The following is a 21,837-nucleotide window of genomic DNA, read 5'->3' on the forward strand; positions in this document are numbered from 1 at the left end:
CAAATCAGTTATTTCGCCTGTGGTGATTATTCTGGATTCATTTCTCATGAATGGCAAAATTGTGGTCTCCTCTATTCTGTAAAACAGTTTCATCTTAACATACTGAACTTACAACAGACACAAAAGATGCGAATCCTCCTGTAGTTTAAATGACAAATGTTTTGCTTCATCCTTATTACATTAAACCGAGCTTTCCTTCAGTCCCATAATCAAAATTATTTAATCTTCCTCTACCTTCAAGAGGGACATTTCTTCAGTTCAACTCATATAGGCTGCAGTGCATCCCGCACCAGCGAAAACAGTAAGCTGTAATGCTCACAGCATCAACAAAACACATAAACGTCACTTTTCTAGGACAAGTATTAAAGCAGAATAATTTTTCAGGCTCTGGCTCAACATCAGTCAAGAGTACAAAAAGGATCCATATTTCCGTTCCATTCTCCATTTTCTGGAAAACTGCTCGTCATCTGACTGCCATAATACTATTTCAGGGCCACGTAAATTACACAAACCACAACTCTTCTTTCACCTTGAAGGGAATCACTCTACTTACAAAATCCACAGACAGCACTTTACGTACTCAGCTATAAAGAAACAAAAAAGACATATATCATCAATATTAACATATTAGCGTATATTGGGAAGCCATTGGTTAAACAGTCGTATAATTGCATCCTGTTTTCAAGATTCTAAACTCACTCATTCCTTTCTCAGAGTTTTCCTGTCTTAAAATATTCATACAGCATGCGTACTATAGTAAGAGATCCTCATTTATACTGACAGATATAGAATAGTAATAGATAGATAGTAGCACTGAAAGCAGATAATCGGAAACAAGGCTACTAACAGCTGGGGACCTGGGTTTGCCAGACCCATAATACCCACAGATCGGATATTTCCCTCAGTTTTGCATTAATTCAACACAGAGCTTGCTTCTTTCAGGAGCGACTCTTTTCAATTTATACAAAAAAACCATAAACAGCATTTCACTCATTCACAAAGAAACCCTTTATCTTCACATTTGAACCAACCAAAATCCTAATTGCACAAGGAAAGAAAAAAAAACACAAACATCACTTCAATCAATCACATAGAAACATCTTTATCATTATTTTTACCAACATATTATTCAAAATGTATATGTCACAAATGTAAACTAATCAATTCTTTATCCTCACCTTCCTCTCTATATACCCGATGTACTCATTTGCCATGTCGCTCATTTGTTACGATTTGGCGCCTTCTGGGCTGATGATTTGTCATTGCCGGTTTTGTTCATTTCCATTTGCTGGATTATGTCTAGGGTTGGCTGGCCGAATTCCAATATCATGTGGTGCTCCGCCTACAATCCTATTCCCACCGTGTTCATTGTAGTATCGATTCTGGTTGCCGTACCTGATGCGTTCACGATCTTGTCCCTGTCCTCGATCATTTCCGTTGTTCCACCTGTGTTCGCGACTGTTACCCCTGTTTCTATATGGCCGGTCCCGATTATTGTTCCGTTCGCGTCGCGACGACCAATCACGCAGTTGATTAGTGCTACGGCCACGACTGCGGTCGCGTTGCTGTGCCATGTAATAACTTTGTGCCTGATTAGGCGGGCATTCTTCTGTATTGTATTCCAACTCTTGGAGACGTGTCTTAAACGCTTCCACGTCCTCTTTGCATTGTCCCGCAAGAATGACGTGGTGCAAGTGCATCGGCAATTTGGTGATGCATATCCTAATTAGTTCCGCAGGCCCATATGGGTTGTATAGAAATTGATTTGCCTGCAGCATGTGGTCGAATAGGCGTGCTGGGCTGCCGAAACCAGACTGGTTCAAATTTGGCAGCATAATTATGCCATGCTTGACCCTATCTTGTGCCGCTTCCGACCAATAGGCGGACAGAAAGGCTTGTCGAAACTCCCGAGAGGAGTTGCAGTGACGCACTGCCGACCTCATGCGAATCGCCGGTTCGCCTTCCAAATAGCCACACATATATTCTATCTCATGTGAACTTGCCCAGTCGGGGGGAAGACAGAACTCAAATTGCTCGAGCCATGCTCATGGATGTGCTCCTTTTTGCGAATTTCGAAATATCTGAAACTTTCTCACCATAAGTAAATGTTTGAAATGAAATCCCCGCATTTCCTCCCGGCGAGGCCCTTGAATGTTTCTATTTTTCTCATGTCTGCCCCTCAAAATGCATTCTTCCCTATCGTCAAAAACCCCCTTGTGGCTGGAGTCCCTCTCTGCACTGTTCGTACAGCTATTTTTAGTGCTATTGGCGAGTTCGGAATCACACCCCATGCGGCTTTCCAGATGCGCCACGCGTTCTTGTAATTCGCCTGTTACAGCTTTGTGCTGCCTGTTCACTTCCAACTGTACCTTCTGAAATCTAAGAAGCGAACACACTTCTTCGGTCTCTACGACCGCTACCGGTATAATATTGTTATCGCTCTCCATCACCTTCATCGTGCCTACGATGTCCGCTACTGCGGCAATCTTATCATGTATTTGTCTGTTGTCCTCCGCCCCAGTCTGCTTCAATTGTTCTACTTGCTGTTCGAGTGCGTGAATCGCTTGACTGTTGTCCGCTACTGTGTTGCTAACAAACGTGGGACAATGCGTTTCCGCCTCCAGGACCCTGGCGAGTACCTACTGGTATTCTCTTTGGCATTCTTCTCTCAGAGCTTGGAAATTCCTTAGTAGCTGTTCCTCGCTCTCTTTTGATTCCGCATCGTGACTCCGCTTGCCCTGTTCTAAGGCTTGCAGACGATCATCGATTTGTTCAAATGTGCGGCCTAATTCTTTCATAATATCACTTTTTATTTCACTTGCCAGATTGTTTATTCTTTGTGAGATATCATCGGACACTCTCTGCATCGGCTTGTTGACTTAGCAAAACCAAGGCATGCAGTCGAGTATAAATAGGTGTTGTTTTCTAATGAGATTCATTCAAATGTGGCAGCTCTCCTGGACAGTGGCGTGTGTCACACTGCCAGGCTACACACAGCAACAGATGGGGCGACAGCATCCCAGTCTATGGCGGGTCGTTGGTTCGACCCTCTGAGGGCGATGCGTGGTCCGCAGCCAGCCAGGGGGGGGGCACTGTTTGGATCGCTACTGCTGACAGTCCTCTCGTATCCCGACACACGCCGGACACTTACAAGGTGAGGGCTGCAGGTTCGGGCCCCGGAACGTGGGCGGTCGATGCCACCGCATTTCCAGCTACGACAGCCAAGGAAGAAACAGCAGTGCGGCTGGCCTACGGCTCCCGGCAGAGCAGTGTGGTGTCAATGGGGACGGTGTCCGCTGAGTCGGCTGCTGGTGCAGCCATCCTGACTTAATCGGAACTCTACAGCTGATGAACAAGGCCGGCACGACACAGCGTTGCATTGCACAAGCCACTGGGGGTACTTCCTCAGCAATGCAGGGCCTGTGACGGGGACCGAGGTGAACGAAGCTCTGTAATGGAAACGAATAAATCATTTGGAAAGTTCTCGCCGAATTTTAATACGGCACCTCCTGGCGCCCATCCACTACATTTGGTGTCAATACGCCGAATTTGGAGTCTGCTACCACAACAATAGATTTAAGTGTCAGGAATTCGTTTCTGAAAGTATTTATATGGAGTGTAGCCATGTATGGGAGTGAAATGTGGTCGAAAAATAGTTTAGACAAGAAGAGAGTAGAAGCTTTCGAAATGTGGATACATGGCTCTTGTTATATGCATTTCATTCTGGTGCATCATCTCAGCAAGTTTCTGAAGAGATGCTTGTGGAAAAGGAGCGTCTAGACAATGGAGCGTTGTTCTTGGCATGATTTTCTTTGAAAACGAATTGTTCTTCTCAGTGGAGAATGAAATGATACCGCCCTCATCATTTCAGACTTTGGGAAAAGATGGGTGTGTGTCATGGAAGTTGGTATTTCAAACTGTATGCGTACAATGGAATTCCCCGTTAGATGGAAATGGTCTCTGTGGGGAGTTCCCACATCCTACCTAACAGCAGCCTACAAATATGACAATCAACTGCTTGCTCATGCAAGGCATCATTTTCCTCCGAGTCGATCATGGGGCCATTGTCGTGATAAATGGGATCAACTTCCCATGCAAGTTTTTGAGCTCAGTGAGTAACCATCTCGCAGGATTATTCCTGATGTGAGATTCAAATTTGTTCCGACTTGAGTCATATGCTGTCACATACGGCACATGCCAATCTATGAAGGTGGAATGGAAGGCAGAAGGATCAATTTCACAATGTGCTGCAGGAGCTAAGAGGGGCTTAGCTCCTGGCGATGGGCATTCTTGAACTGTAAGAACGTTTTATCCTCGGTAGGAATTTCCAAATGTACTGGTTCCTGGCTCGGGTAGTCAATGAGGTGCCCTTCAGGATACTTGCTCGTATAAACGAACTGAGGCACTTATAGCAAAAATATCATTTAAATTCGTTTTTAATCATTTGAGAGTAAACTTAGCGGGATGTGTTTTTGATCCGCATGTAATGTTGCTGCTCACTCTCAGCGATTAACAACAGTTTGATGCGTTTGTTGTACTTTCCGTGAATTTGGAAAAGTAAATGGGTCCATCTAATTTACGTTTTACTTCCTTCTTCTGCACAGTATGCTCATGGTCTTCTACATCTTCTGGCTTTTCAACATCCAGGATGTAAACGTGAATCGAATAACTGGGGTGCTGCCTATCGAATTTTGGAATGTGATGGAGTTTTACAGGGAATGAACTGGCTTGGAAATTATAGTGCCCATGGATATCAGATGTTTTGTAAATGGTTCAAATGGCTCTGAGCACCATGGGGCTTAACATCTATGGTCATCAGTCCTCTAGAACTTAGAACTACTTAAACCTAACTAACCTAAGGACATCACACAACACCCAGTCATCACGAGGCAGAGAAAATCCCTGACCCCGTCGTGGATCGAACCCGGGAACCCGAGCGCGGGAAGCGAGAACGCTACCGCACGACCACGAGCTGCGGACAATTTGTAAATACTGGGATCACATACATTGTCAGAGTAATTTCTATCGCTATCAAGGAGCGACCATGCAGAGCAATAATTATCCTTAACATTCTGGACATTAATGCATGCTTTTTTTAGCAATATATCTTACGAAAGAGGGATAAAACTGGACCTCCCTATAAGTGGATCGAAGAGCTGTATGTATCGAGATAGGGTACATTGCTAAGCAAATTACTGAACCCTCTTTCCTGTATTTCGGAAAAGTGGTCCAGTATGACACTCTTAGTGAAATTTTCCAACCACATTGAGACTGCATCGCCCCACAGTATCATACCATTTCTTCCAGAAATCTGGATAATGCTCTTCTGCTCAGTTCCAATATCATTTCCCTCTTTTGGCAAGGGTGGCCGTGGAGAGGGGGGGGGCGGGAGAATGTGGGGTTCATCAGTTCACAGCACAAAACTGCTTTGCACTTAATATTTGAACACAATATATGTTCCAAAATCCTTCTGCATATCGACTTTAATGATATGGGCCTGTAATTTAGTGGATTACTCCCACTGCCTTTCTTGAATATTGGTGGGATCACTACAAATTTTCAGTCTGTGGGTACGATCTTTCGTTCAGCGAGCAGTTGTATATGATTGTTAGGTATGGAGCTATTGCATCAGCATACTCTGAAAAGAACCTAATTGGTATATAGTCTGGACCGGATGACTTGCTTTTATTGGGTGATTTAAGTTGCTTCACTATTCCTACAGTATCTGCTTTTAAGTTACTCATGTTGACAGATGTTCTTGATTAGACTTCTGAAAGATTTACTTCGTATCCTTTGGTGAAGGAATTTGGGAATGCTGTGTTTAGTATCTCTGCTTTAGCAACACTGTCATCTATAGTATTTCTATTGCTGTCGTGCAGAGAAGGCATTGATTGTATCTTGTCGCTAGCATACTTTACAGACGACCAGATTCTCGTTCGATTTTCTGCCAGGCTTCTAGACAATATTTCGTTGTGAAAACCGTTATAAGCATCTCGCATTGAAGTCCGCGTTAAATTTCGAGCATCTCTTCCAGGCTTGGAAAATTTTCATGCGTTTAAATTTGGCACGCTTTCTCGTTGTTTCTGCAACAGTGTTATGACCGTTTTGTGTACCAATTGGGATCAGCTCCGTCCTTTGCTTATTTATTTAGTATACAACTCTCGGTTGCTATCCATACTATTTCCTTGAATTTTAGCCATATCTGATCTACAGTTACCGGTACACTGTTAATTTGGAGGGAGTGGAAATTGTCTCTCTGGAAGGCGTAAGGTGAACTTTTGTCTGCTTTTTTGAGTGGGTATATTTTTCGTTTGTTTTGGGAGGATTTAAGAGTTATAATATTCAGTCTCGCTATGGACATAATGAGAATTGGACACATGAAAGAATGGTGTTTTATCTACAATCCCTGTTTTTCCACGTAATCTCCATCCTGTTCTATGACCTTTCTCCAGCGTGAAACCAGGGCGTGTATGCTCTGTCGGTATCAATCCTTGTCCTTGTGGTGGAGCCAGTGCTTCACTATGTGAATCACATCTTCATCGTCCTCAAAAGTCTTCCACGAATGGCATCCTTTGATAGCCCAAACATGTGGAAGTCCGAGGGTGCTACGTCAGGTGTGACAGCCGTGGATAGTCTCCACGACGGCTGCAAATCGTGGAGCTATGCCGAACCGCCTTCTGACGACCTCACCCTCCGTGCCCAGCGACTAACTGTACTTCTGTCGACAGCAGATGCTTCATAGACTTTGTACAAGCGTTTGTGAACATTTCCCACGGTCTCTTTCTTTGCAGTAAAAAATTCAATGACGGGACGTAGTTTGTAATGTACTTCACTTACAGACACCATTTTGAAACTGTCCTGGAGCTACGCTATCTATCGGAAGTGACGGAAACTTGGCGCGCTCACTCAGGAGACTTCAAATAATACATACGTACCGTTTCGCATTCGTAGCATTGAGAAAAAAAAATGCTGTGCATTACTGTCTAGACAACCCTCGTAAATACCAAATTCAGACAGTTTAATCCTTGAAATTTAATCTGCGGTGTTATTCCGTCACTTATGCAGCTCGGGAGGCAGCCGCTGACACGGGGTACACACGCCTTTTGTTGCAGCCACTCTCTCCGCATCAGGTGCTGCATTGCCTGTTAGCCCGCAGGACGAATTTCATTTCGCTGCTCCAAACCTTATCTAGGAGGTATTCCCCGACTTACTATCTAGAGACGCGCCTTCTAGACTCTTTAGACTCCTTCGAGGGGATCGCTACAGGAAAGTGCTACAAATTCAAAGGTGCACCGTCCTACGATGTGCACATTAAAGTGGATAAGTCGCCTCTTATGTAGGAAGAAGACAAGAATACACCTATAATCCACTGCAATGCTCAGAACAAATTTCAGGATGAGGGCAACTGTCTTTTTCATGTCAAAACGAAGATCGGAGATGCAGCAGTTGTTTTAAAAATCTGAGAAACAAAACGTGTGAAAATGGCGATTATTATGAGTCACTGCAGCAAGTTTTATGTCAGTAAAATGTTTTTCTAATATGATTAGTAAATCAAAGCTCCGTACTCTGGACCTGATGGGCCAATCGGAACCGAGCGACCTCCTGTCATCCTCGGCCAATGGTTTCGTTGGAAATGGTATAGATAGGCGGGGGATCAGCACACCACACCACTCTCCCAAATGATTTCGGCTTCTTGACCTTGGAGCCGCTACTTCTCACTAAAATAGCTTTTCAGTCGGCCTCACGAGGCTGACTGAGCCCTGTTCCAGATTTCCCCCCCCCCCCCCCCTCGCAACGCCACTCTCCCACCGACTGAAGAAAAATCCGTGACAGTACTAGGAAACGCATCAAGCCCCTCCGCATGTGACCAACGGCCAGCTACTCTGACCACTGATCTAAGGAGGCTGACACTACAATTTCCCAGTGTTCTTAATTTGATTTTCCTGGTTTCAAGTACTAAACTACAATATTCCTGTCATGAAACTTCCTCGCAGATTAAAACTGTGTGCCGGACCGAGTGTGCACTTGCCCGCGAAAGACAAAAGTCCCGAGTTCGAGTCTCGGTCCGGCACACAGTTTTAATCTGCCAGGAAGTTTCATATCAGTTCACACTCCGCTACAGAGTGAAAATCTCATTCTGGAAATATTTCTGTTACTTTAAATTCGTCCCTTATCTTCAACCCTTTCTATGTCCTAATAATAGCTTTATACTCTTCAAAAGCGGTTGATATCCAGCTAACCACAAAGCCAGTTTTCTATGTAATCCTCTATCATTCACACACAACAAGACAATTTCTGGCGATTTTTGTATAAAAATGTATCAAAAGCTTCTGACGAAACAGTATGCAGTCATCTCGATACACCTCTTTGAACTTGTAGCACTTGCTGAACACTTGGAGACAGCTTGAGTCTCTCGTCTCCGGATGTCCGCATAATGACCAGTACCACAGATGCGTCGAACAAAGTAGCCGTTTTTTGAGTCGTCAGGCTATTTTGATGCAGCCCACCACGAACACCTCTCCTGTGCCAACCTCTTCATTCCGGAGTAGCACTTGAAACGAACCCTCCTGTCCCTTCTTCTTGTCAGTGTTTTCCTTTTACTCTTTTCCTCACTGGTTCTGTGGAGAACCTCATCATTCCTTACCTTAACAGTCCACCTAATTTTCAACATTCGTCTGTAGCACCACATCTCAAATGCTTCAGTTCTCTTATGAAGTTCCCACAGTCCATGTTGCACTGACCGAGCGAGGTGGCGCAGTGGTTAGCACACTGGACTCGCATTCGGGAGGACGATGGTTCAATCCCGCATGCCGCCTTCCTGATTTAGGTTTTCCGTGATATCCCTAAATCGCTCCAGGCAAATGCCGGGATGGTTCCTTTGAAAGGGCACGGCCGACTTCCTTTCCCATCCTTCCCTAATCCGATGAGACCGATGACCTCGCTGTTTGGTCTCCTCCCCCAAACAACCTAACCCAACCCCCATGTTGCACTACCGTATAATATTATGATCCAAACGCACATTCTCAGAAATTTCTTCCTCAAATTAAGTTCTGTGTTTGATACTAGCAGACTTCTTTTGATCAGAAATGCTTTTTTTGCCACTGCTGCCGGCCGCTGTGACCGATCGGTTCTAGGCGCCTCAGTCTGGAACCGCGCGTCCGCTACGGTCGCAGGTTCAAATCCTGCCTTGGGCATGGATGTGTGTGATGTCCTTAGGTTAGTTAGGTTTAAGTAGTTCTAAGTTCCAGGGGACTGATGACCTCAGATGTTAAGTCCAATAGTGCTCAGAGCCATTTGAACCATTCTTGAGCCACTGCTAGTCTGATTTTGATGTCCTTCTTGCTCCGTCTGTATGGGTTGCTTTGCTGCCTATGTAGCAGAATTCCTGATACTTCGTGATCAGCAATCCTGATATTAAGTTTCTCGCTGTTCTCATTTCTGCTGCTTCGTATTATTTTCCGTCTTTCTTCGATTTACTCTCAGTCCGCATTTTATACTCAATACACTGTTCATTCCATTCAGCAGATCCTGTAATTCTTCTCCACTTTCACTAAGGATAGCAATGACATCAGCGAATTTTATCACTGATATTCTTTCTCCTGGAAATTTAATTCCACTCTTCAACCTTTCGTTTATTTCCGTAATTGCTTCTCCGATGTACAGATTGAACGGTAGAAGCGAAAGGCTACATCCCTGTCTCACACCCTTTTTTATCTGAGCGTTGTTGGACTTTCACTCTTATTGTTCCCTCCACTTATATAAAGTTTTCTCAGGATTTTGAACATCTTATGCCATTTGACATTCAAATGGTTCAAATGGCTCTAAGCACTATGGGACTTAACATCTGAGGTCATCAGTCCCCTAGACTTATGTTGTGTACATAGTTCCGCGTAGCCAGCGCATACACAACTTTCCCACAAGAGCGCGCCGCGCTAAGCACAACAGCGCAGGCGCAGCGCTCGTCCGTCTCCGCACTATGAGATGGCGCTGTCTTAGAGACGGACCAAATTCTGCTTCCGCCGATCCGCGTATTAATATGTAACGCAGCCAATGAGATTGCTGCTAACGTAGAACCTTTTCTCCTCGCGGATCACACTCACGCAGTGATACCTGAACGCTCGAGGTATTATAACGAGTGTACAGACCTCCGATGAGTCAGTCTGCATTAGTCTGCATTCAAGTTTCAGTCTGCGCCTAATAAGATTATCATATTCCTGTACATAGCCATGAAGAGAAATGTATAGACATATCAGAGATATGTGAGAATAAGATTAACGTACCAAGACTAAAGGAACTTCAGATTGTCAATTGTAAACGGCATCCAGAATCAAGTTACGTAATATCTATGATTTTTATTATTTTAATAAATGTGTATGAAAAGTAATCAAGTTCTGTTTAAAGTTGGTCACCGTCAATCTTCTACTCTAAGCGTGCAAGTGGAATTTCTATCGTCCGACCTAACGGCAGAAGATAAACACGCCACGATAAGACCATGAGACATATTGCTGACACTCGCCTACTTCGTTAGAGCGACAAGTCAAATAATCTGATGGTGTGTGTACCCTAGGTCTTACAGTACGCACACCACAACTTAGAACTACTTAAACCTAACTAAGAACATCACACATATCCATGCCCGAGGCAGGATTCGAACCTGCGAACGTAGCAGCAGCGCGGTTCCGGGCTGAAGCGTCTAGAGCCGGTCGTCCACAGCGGCCGGCGCCGTTTGACATTATCGAAAGTTTTTTTCCAGGTCAATAAATCCCACGATCGTGTCTTGATTTTTCTTTAGTCTCTTTTCCATTATCAAGCGCAACGTCAGAACTGTCTTTCTGGTGCCTTTGCCCTTCTTAAAGCCAAACTGATCATCCTCTAACACTTCCTCAGTTTTCTTTTCCATTCTTCTGTATATTATTCTTGTCAGTAACTTGGACGCATGAGCTGTTAAGCTGATTGTGCGATAATTTTTGCACTTATGGGCTTTTGCGATCGTTGGAATTGTGTGGATGATGCTAGTCCGAAAGTCAGATGGTGCATCAACAGACTAATACGTTCTATGCACTAACGTGAACAGTCGTTTTGTTGCCACTTTCCTTAATGATTTTAGAAATTTTGATAGAATGCTATGTATCCCTTCTGCATTATTTGACTTTACGTCTACAAAGGTCTTTTAAATTCAGATTCTAATACTTGATCCCCCCCCCCCAAGAGGCATTCAATATACTCTTTCCACCTATCCGCTCTCTCCTCGGCATTGAACAGCGGAATTCCTATTGCACTCTTAATGTTACCAAGTTTGCTTTTAATTTCGTCAGATTGCTTCCACTTTTCCGTATGCTGAGTTAGTCCTTCAGACTTCTGTGAATACACTTTTCTGAGATTTCCATTCCTCTTTAGATGAACTGCGTTTTGTGCTATTCCTTATCGCAGTTCTATAGCCTTAGAGAACTTCAAGGGTACATCTTCATTCCTTGGTACTTCCGTATCCCACTTCTTTGCGCATAGTTCCTTCTTGACTAATTTCTTTAACTTCAGCCTACTCTTCATGACTACTAAATTGTGATTTGAGTCTATATATGCTCCTGAGTACACCTTACAATCTAGTATCTGATTTTGGAGTCTCTGCCTGACCATGCCGTAATCTAACTGAAGTCTTCCCGTACCTTCCGACCTTTTCCAAGTATACTTCACTCTTTTGTGGTTCTTGAACAGAGTATTCGTTATTAGTAGCTGAAATTTATTGCAGAATTTAGTCTTTCTCCGCTCTCATTCCTAGTACCAAGACTACGTTATCCCGTAACCCTTTCTTCCACTCCTTCCTCTACAATCACACTCCGATGCCCCATGACCATTAGATTTTCATCTCCCTTACGAATTGAATTGCCCTTTTAATATCTTCAAATACCTTCTCTCTATCTTCGGTTAGGGACCTCGCTATGTATAATTGAACTATTCTTGTCGGCGTTGGTTTTCAGGCGATTCTGATGAAAACCAAGCAATAACTGAACTGTTCACAGTAATTCGCCCTCTGCCCTACCTTCCTAATCTGAATTAATCCTAATCTAGTTATACCATTTTATACTGCTGTTGATATTACCCTGTACTCCTCTGATCATACGTCCTTGTTTTCTTCTAATTTCACTTCACTGACCCCTGCTATACCTACTCTGAGCCTTAGCATTTCCCTTTTCAGATTTTCTACCTTCCTTGTCACGTTCAAACTTCAGAAATTCCACTCCTCGACTTGTAGAACGTTATCCCTTCTTTGATTATTCAGTCTTTTTGTCATGCTCACTTCCCCTTGGCAATCCCCTCTCGGAGATCCGAATGGGGGACTAGACCAGAAACGTTTGCCAGTGGAGAGATCATCATGACACTTTTTCAGTTACAGGCCACATGTCCTATAGATACACATTATCTGTCTTTAATGCAGGGGTTTCCATTGCCTTCTGCAGCCTCATACCGTTGATCACTGCAGATTCATTAGGACTTAGGGGTATTTTTCCCACCCAAGGTGCAAGAGAGTGCCCTGAACTTCTGTTCGCCGTTGGCCGTTGGCAGAATGAGTGTGAGATCTTATGGCGGAAGTCTTCGGCCGTTACTGCTGGTGATTTTTATTCAAAATTTAAGCGGTGGTTGCGTTCCAACCCGGATGTTTCGATTACTAAGCAATGACTGTACACCTAGACCATAATTAGTTGTGAATCACACTGAAAGGCTCTGAACATGAACACTGCTTCAAACCGACATACTTTGCGCTCACCTTGGACCTCGTATTTGTACATAAGCCACACTGTGTGAACAGAACAGAAAGTAGCTGCCAGGAACACCGTTTTATGTAAAAATGCAGGCACCGCTACGTACGTAAGACTTACACACGGCTGCTCCTTGTGTACCGAATGTCAACGCGTATGAAAACAGGTGGATGTAACCGTGAATGAAACAAGCAGATTAACTAGAGGGAGTCTTAAGCTGACAACTACTGACAGAGTCTATATCGTAGCTGGAATCACATAGTCTGCACAGGACGTGAAGTTGCCGTGAATACAGAATGGTATTCGGCCTGAACGGGTATCAGCAAAGTACAAAAAGACTGAAATCCACAAAAAGTTTCATGCAGTCCAATTCCTTCAAAACACACACATAATGCATGTGGACTAGCTATAGCGAGTTAGTCTCAACAACTTGCAGAAAATAATGATGGCAATCTGGACTGGAAGATTTGGAAATTTCTGGACAGATCAAGGAGCAGACTAGGAAGGCCAAAAATATCCTTGATACGATGGAATTTTCTTGGGAACCAAACCACTTTTTGTGACTACAATGAGTCACAGATTATTTAGCACTTACATTTCTGTGCGTTGTGTCCGACAAAATATACACAAAGATTTACTTCTGGTCAGACACAGTGCCCTCTAAGCTAATCAATTTCTGGGCTGAAATAATTTAAAACCATAAAAAAAACCAAATTAATGATAATGTTTTAAAGATTTGTTTCTCTAATATTGGCAATCTTTAATGTTATTATATAAGTCGTTTAGGGACTCTGATTTTCTTGTGTCATAAAAATTTGTTTCTCTAATATTGGTAATCTTTAATGTTATTATTTAAGTCGTTTAGCGACTCTGATTTTCTTGTGTCATAAAAATTTGTTTCTCTAATATTGGTAATCTTTAATGTTATTATTTAAGTCGTTTAACGACTCTGATTTTCTCGTGTCATAAAAATTTAATTTATATGGATACTGTGTACACTACCTTTGACATGAAATAGTTTCCACCTGAAAAGATGTATCGTAGATCAGTTATTCTGGGTCAACTTAAGGAAGCGATATATTTAAAAATTATAGAAGAAAAGAAGTGTACCTGAAATTGAAATAGTGGCCGAACGGTTCTAGGCGCTTCAGTCTGGAACCGCGCGACCGGTACGGTTGCAGGTTCGAATCCTGCCTCGGGCATGGATGTGTGTGATGTCCTTAGGTAAGTTAGGTTTTAGTAGTTCTAAGTTCTAGGTGACTGATGACCTCAGATGTTACGTCCCATAGTGCTCAGAGAAATTTTTTTGAAATTGAAATAAGCTTAATTGAGGAAGCGGTTATATCGGATACGGAGAACTAAACGGACTCATTCTTGATGAAAAGACGTCGAAGACCATACTAATTCACGGGAAATAGTTATTTCTAGAAAAACAATGTGATAAGCAATAAACGTCTGGTAATGAGATATTGAAATGCGTGCTAATAATATCAAAGAGTAACGGGGATAGTAAAAGTACAATTGTTTAATTATTTACAGGGACATGCTGATTGGCTTACCGAGGATATAATAACCTCGCTGCCGCTTTCTAAATTTTAATTCACGAGAGTCAATTTTACTGTAGCAAAAATCAAGTTGCACCACACCTGAAAGAAACATTTTAATCAGGAGGTGCAATTTTTTTTGTGCTATATACTTAAAAGTGGAGGATAGCTTCTTCGCATAGCAAAAGTAGCATGTGCGAGGATCGTACAGAGAGTAATATACCACTTCTTTCCCTCAGCCAATAACAATGGTACGAATGCGGAGCTGTAGGTATGCATTATTTGTCGTTTCCGGAGTGCGTGCACAAATTCTCCATTTTCTCCAACGGATAGCGCAGCTGCAGGAATGTTTCAAAATAGTGTATGTAATTGACGTACATTACAAGCAGCTTTCCGTCATTGAATCTGTCACTGCTGAGAAGGAAACTGTTGGGAACATTCACGAACGTTGGTGTGCAGTTTATGGAGCATCCGTAGTTGACGTAAGTACGGATAGTTGCTGGCTACGGAATATGGGCGCATCAGAAGGCGGTTCGACGGAGCTCTGTGATGTGCAGCTAGCGGGGAGGCCGCCCACGGCTGTCACGCTTGACAGGACGCGGCTGGTGATTTGCTCATTCGCGACGATCGACGCGTAACGATTTGCCAGTTGGCGCTGAAGCTGTGAATCAGCAGAGGATGTGTGGATTCAATCATCCATGTCCTTGATTACTCCAAAATGTGTGCACTACGAGTTCCGTGTTGTCTTACGACGGAACACAAATCTCCTAGAAAAACGTATCTCCTGAGTTGGTGCAACGTTTGTGAAGCTAAGATGGAAGCCTTCTTGTCCCGGATTATGACAGGTGATCAAACTTGGATTCACCGTTTTGAGCCCCAAACAAAACGACAGTCGATGGACTGGCGTCATCCTCACTCTTGACGGAAGAAAAAATTCAAACCAACTGCTTCTGCTGGAAAGGTCATAATTCCTGTGTTCTGGGACTTTGAGGGCTGATGTGATGCCAAGAGGCAACACCATTAATTCTGGAGCATACGTGAACACATTAACCAAACTAAAGAAGCGCTTTGAGCGACTTCGCCGCCGTTATAACCCAGGTGATTGATTCAACATGATAAAAATCGACCTCACGCACTTTTGAAGACTTCAGAACACATCATTAAACAGAGTTGGACAATGTTAACCCATCGATCCTACGGCCCTGACCATTCTCCCTCAGATTTCCACTAATTTGGGCCATTTAATTAAAAAAAAATGCTGCTACGCAGGTTCGAATGCTGCCTCGGACATGGATATGTGTGATGTCCTTAGGTTAGTTACGTTTAAGTAGTTCTAAGTCTCGGGGACTGATGACCTCAGATGTTAAATCCCATAGTGCTTAGAGCCATCTTTTTTTTTAAAAATAAGCTCTGATTGTAAGTTTACCTTTCGATTGACACAGCAGTTTTTAAATTTCGAAACAGCTTACCAAACGCATCCCAGTCCACATTTCTTGTATTTTTTGTGTTCCTTACCTCAGACGGTAAGAACGGAACCCTTATGAGATGGCTTTGTTGTGCGTCTGTCAGTCCGTCTATTAAGAGCCCTTTTTTTCAGGAAGTATAAAGTTGAAATTTATGTCAAACGCTAAGGTCTACGGTCTCTTGATGGAGTAAAATTTAAGCTTGTAATTCAATGTAATCAAAAGATAAGGCCATTTATGTAACATATTTCGATATTCGCAAACTCACTCATCAAAACCTACAGACGAACTGTCTCTATACACAATTAAGTTTGTACGGAGCCGCCAGAGCGCGAGTACTACATGCACTTGGCCGTTTTTTATTTTTATTTTCCCATACTGTTGTTGTAGTAAACTTCTTTTCCTTTTCGAACTAATGTTTGTCCATTATTTTAGTTTAATGTATTTAGCGTTCGGATCTACTTTCATGCTTGCTACACTAATCTTTTTCCAACTATTTTTCAAGGCAGTTGCACAGAGGACAAATAGCACAGTGTCATTATCAAAACTAAAATGCTTCATATATGTTCCATTACACCTCTCGATTCTTGTTATCCCCCATTTGTCGATATGTAAACTTCACGCAGGACTCCTGAGAGTAATTTTGGTGACGCGCACTCCCTTTTCTAAGTCTTCACTCAGTCACGAATTTCCCACTACCCTTGTGAAGTCAAGAGGTTGCTGTATCACGGATTGGATGTTATTCAGTATATTATCTGAGACTGAATCAATTTCTTGTTTATCAAGAGCTATTTGTTTGGATTTTGTTGAAATGTGAAATACAGGGTGGTTATAATTAAACGTTCGCTACTTGAGAGGGCTCCCATGAAGAACGAGTGATCGTAGGACAATAATATTTTCTGGAAGCATTTGTAGGGACGTGCAAAAGAGAAATAATAAACAAACCGTAAAGAAACACTTTTTAATTTCCACCCGAGAGCGTAACTTCTGTTAAGTCCGTACCGTTTTTACGTCCCAGGTTACAAAAGTTGCTCAATGTTACGACCTTCTGCATCCACAACAGCCAGGAAGTTAGCACGGATTTCACACTTGTTTGTAGAAGTTTTCGAACGGTGGACCATGGAATGTTCAGTTGTCGTGACACAGGTGAAGATCGCGTATTGCGTCGAGCATCCTCGGCGGCGGCAACAGTAACGTCTTCAACAATTCGTGGCACAGCTGGTCACCGGCTTCTCCCAAGAGCAACACCCATATCGCTAGTTATTTCGAACATTCGGATCTCGCTAATCAACCCCGGTGTGGAAAGAGGACCCCTCCATACTCTTTAATCCACCAATATTCGCGAGGACGAGCAGCGCTATTGCTGTTGTTTTGATCAAATAGCCCTGCTCACCTTGTCCAGACCCATGTTGACTGTCTGCAATTGTATTGCACACCGATGCTGTGTGTATCCCTATGTCGCCGTACCAGTGCCGGCGTCTAACAGCAAGCCATAATGATAACACTATTAATGACGAAAATCCTGTAGTTCACAGCCTAAAAATCGTTCCTATAAAGATAGGTACTCATACGGTAAATAGGTTCCCGTCTGCACTGGTTCAAGTAGCGAAAGCTAAATTACTATCGACCTGTATATCACCACGGCAACGGCCTTGCCGCAGTGGATCCACCGGTTCCCGTCGAATCACCGAACATAAGCGCTGTTGGGCGTGGCCGGTACTTGGATGGGTCACCATCCGGGGCCGCCATGCGCTGTTGCCATTTTTGGGGAGCACTCAGCCTCGTGATGCCAATTGAGGATCTACTCGACCGAATAGTAGCGGCTCCGGTCACAGAAAACCATCATAACTACTGGGATAGCGGTGTGCTGACCACACGCCCCTCCTATCCGCATCGTCAGCTGAGGATGACACGGCGTTCGGATGGCCCGACGGGCCGCGTGGCCTGTAGACGGAGTGCTGCTGCTGTTGTATATCACCAAGTAACCGTACCTCAGTATTCTTCTGAATTGTATGAATGTTTTAATGTTTTGCAACAAACTACAAGAGAGTAAAGGTAAATACAATCTTCTTTTTACTTTTTTTGTTAAGAAAAAAGACACATGACGAAGGGACTACCCGAATGGGACAGAAATCGGTGGATGTGACGTACATGTGCAGACAAATAAATGATTACAATTAGAGAATGGTGTCCTAATTTATACACGTGAGTGATTTTGGTTGGCAGGCATAGGACACACACAATGTAAAACAAAAGGTAAAGCACGCATACAACTTCAATGACAACAAAATCTGATGTATCACATTCCTTAACCTAAAGAGCCCTGTATGTATATATTTCAGGAAAATAATTTAAGAAACACTGAGCATGCCAAAACTGTGGTGAAACATTTTCGGGTGATAAAAAAAAAAACAATAATTTTTGTTCTTGCAGAAAGGTGGGCCCATCCTTAATTGATTGTCATTAGAGAAAATTGGATGATTTTTTCAAGAAAAAGAGATTTACACATTCAGCAAGTCAGTAACGCGATGGTCATCTCTTGCTCTTACGCAGGTGACCGATAGAATTGTTGGATGTCCTCCTGAGGGGTACCGTGTCAAATTCTGTCCAACTGGCGCGGTAGATCGTCAAAACCCCAAGTTGGTTGGAGTGCCCTGCCCACAATGCTCCCAATGTTGTCGACTGGGGGGAGTTCTGGCGACCTTGCTGACCAAGCTAGGGTTTTGTATGTCCATCCTTTTAGCAGGAGGTCTCTGGGACGACGGCCGTTTGCTATCGTGACCATTAGTTGATGGTTGGAGTGCTGACACATTATCTGCGTATCCAGTAATGCTGGCAACAGATGTGTTATGCATGGGGATCATATCAAGCTGTATCGCATCAAAAACAGGCTGAAGATGACGCACTGAAGAGTTGAAACTGGTAGCGACAAAATAAAATAAAATCATAAGGACGGCTGTAGGTGTTTTTACTTACTTGTCACAAGCTAGGGTTTGGCAAGCACGAAGGTAAGCTGTAGAACCTCACTCATTATCTTTCTGAAAAGTAAGACCAGGATGGCTTGCAATGAAGGGAAACAAAACGGAGCGTAGAATATTGTCAAGGTACCGTTGCGCTATAAAGGTGCCGCGGATGGCAACAAAGGGATCCTACTATGGAATGAAATGGCACCTCATACCATAACTCCTACTTGTCGGGCCGTATGGCGCGCGACAGTCACGTTGGTATCCCATTGCTGTCTGGAGAATTTCCAGATATCGCCTCGCACCTGATGGGGGCCTGGAATCTCGTCGGCTGGAGTAGAATAGTCTTTGGTAACGAACCTCGCTTCGAACTGAGGCCTAATAACCAGCGAAGACAGGTGTGGGGACGGCGCCGACTGCAGTGGGATACCAACCTGACTGTCGGTCGCACCGAGCGAGGTGGCGTAGTGGCTAGCACACTGGACTCGCATTCGGGTGGACGAAGGTTCAATCCCGTGTCTGGCCATCCTGATTTAGGTTTTCCGTGATTTCCTTAAATCGCTCCAGGCAAATGCCGGGATGGTTCCTTTGAAAGGGCACGGCCGACTTCCTTCCCTAATCCGATGAGACCGATGACCTCGCTGTTCGGTCTCTTCCCCCAAAACAACCCCACTGTCGCCCGCCAAACGGCCCGACATTAATGAGTGATGGTCTTGGGTCCACTTCACTTCAGAACGGCACCTTTACAAAGCAGCGGCTCGTTGACGATATTTTATGCTCTGTTCGTCACATCTACTTATTTCTACCCCATTCGGATTGTAAGGTGGTCATGTAATTTGGTTTTGTGCGTCATCGATGTGCATATCAGAAGAAAGCAAGTTACGTTACTATTAAACAATCTTTGGTCTCCTCGTGGCACAATCTTTGCCTCTGTGGTGTGTGATACTTTCTTAATTGAAGTGTAGTAGATGATGGACGTATTTGGTAGTGCTGAGCTGACCTGTGATTGTATCTGTTAGATGAAGAGAGGATAGCAACGATTAATATGGTGGAGGAAATGAAAGGTGAAAGGAATATAAATTTTGAATAATGTGATTGTCATTGAAGAGAAGAAGTCCGAGGTAAGACTGGAGCACTGCGCAGTTAGAAATGATTATTGTCAGCTAGTTCGGTTAAAGGCGCTGCAGTCTGGAACCGCAAGACCGCTACGGTCGGAGGTTCGAATCCTGCCTCGGGCATGGATGTTTGTGATGTCCTTAGGTTAGTTAGGTTTAACTAGTTCTAAGTTCTAGGGGACTAATGACCTCAGCAGTTGAGTCCCATAGTGCTCAGAGCCATTTAGTCAGCTAGTTAACTTGCTCAGAGCTAAGAGAAAGGCCACCCCACTTCCCTGAATCACGTGCCTGTATATTAATTAATTGAGCTCTTCGATTTTAATAGAAAATCTCTGTTAATTTTGTACCTTTCTTAAATCATTGTGCACTTTCTTAAGGGCAGTATCATTCAGATCAATGTTATGTGCAAAGATCACGCTTAGTGTTACTGTACTCCATTTTTTGACTATGTTTTTAATTCTAAGATCGTTGCCTTGGAACATCGTTTTTTATGAGTAGTTACCCTCCACACCCGATGTTTGTCTTTATGCATTGCCACATGCAACACTTTGAATACATGTACGAGAGTGAGTCAAATGAAAACCTTAAATTTGTAAAAACAAATAGAAATTTCGTGCCGTTATCCTGTAAGTTGGTAAGCGTGCTACAAACAGCGTGCAGAATGGCCTGTAGGTGGCAGCATAGTGCAGATGCACACATACCGTTGCAGTATCAGTATAAAGATGGCCGCCTCTCTTGCGACTTGCACCAGGGAAGAACAGCGTTCTGTTATTCGGTTTTTGCGTAGTGAAGGTGTGAAACCTATTGAGATTCATCTACGAATGAATGTTCAGTACGGTGATGCATGTTTGTCACAGCAGCAAGTCTAGGAATGGAGTAGGAAGTTTCAAATGGTGTGACTTTAGTGGAGGATGCTTCTCATCCAGGTCAGGCACAACGAGTTGTGACTCCAGAGAACATTGCAGCAGTTGAAGCCATAGTGAAGGAAAACCGCCGAGTGACACTGAATGACATTGCAGGATGTTTACAGATTAGTCATGGGTCAGCACACAACATTATGCATGATGTGCTCCAGTTTCACAAAGTGTCTGCAAGATGGGTGTCACGGCAGCTGACTCCTGAAATGAGAGAACGACGTGTTGATGCTTGTGAAGAAGTTCTTCGGCGCTTTGAACAAGAAGGTGATGGCTTCCTTGCAAGAATCGTAACTGGGGACAAAACCTGGGGCCGGCCGGAGTGGCCGTGCGGTTCTATGCGCTACAGACTAGAACCGCGGGACCGCTACGGTCGCAGGTTCGAATCCTCCTTTGGGCATGGATGTGTATGATGTCCTTAGGTTAGTTAGGTTTAAGTAGTTTTAAGTTCTAGGGGACTGATGACCACAGCAGCTAAGTCCCATAGTGCTCAGAGGCATTTGAACCATTTGAACGAAATCTGGGCGCACTTCCACCAAGCGGAAACGAAGAGAGCGAGCAAGGAATGGTGCCATTCCTCATCACCAAAACCAAAGAAGTTTCGAACAGAACCATCAGCAGGGAAGGTTATGCTGACTCTCTTTTGGGACGAAAAAGGCGTCATTTTGGAGCATTACATGCCTAGAGGGACCACTGTCACCAATGCATCATACACAGATCTACTAAAAAATCATCTGCAGCTTGTAAATCAAATCAAAGCGACGTGGACTGCTGTCAGCAGGTGTCCTTTTGTAACATGACAATGCAAGGCCCCACACTGCCCGCACAACAGTTGCAACAATCAGAGACCTGCATTTTGAGTGTCTTCCTCATCCACCATATTCACCAGACCTTGCCCCAAGTGATTTCCATATGTTTGCACCAGTCAAAGACGCAATGGGAGGAAATAAGTTCCGTTCTGATGAAGAGGTACGCCACGCGGTGCATGAGTGGTTGCGCGGACTACCAAAAGAATTTTTTTCTAAAGGAAATTATGGTATTTGTAAGCGCTGGAGGACTTGCATTGAGAGTGGGGGAGATTAT

The sequence above is a fragment of the Schistocerca serialis genome, chromosome 2, assembly GCF_023864345.2.
Source record: "Schistocerca serialis cubense isolate TAMUIC-IGC-003099 chromosome 2, iqSchSeri2.2, whole genome shotgun sequence".
NCBI classification, from domain to species: Eukaryota; Metazoa; Arthropoda; class Insecta; order Orthoptera; family Acrididae; genus Schistocerca; species Schistocerca serialis.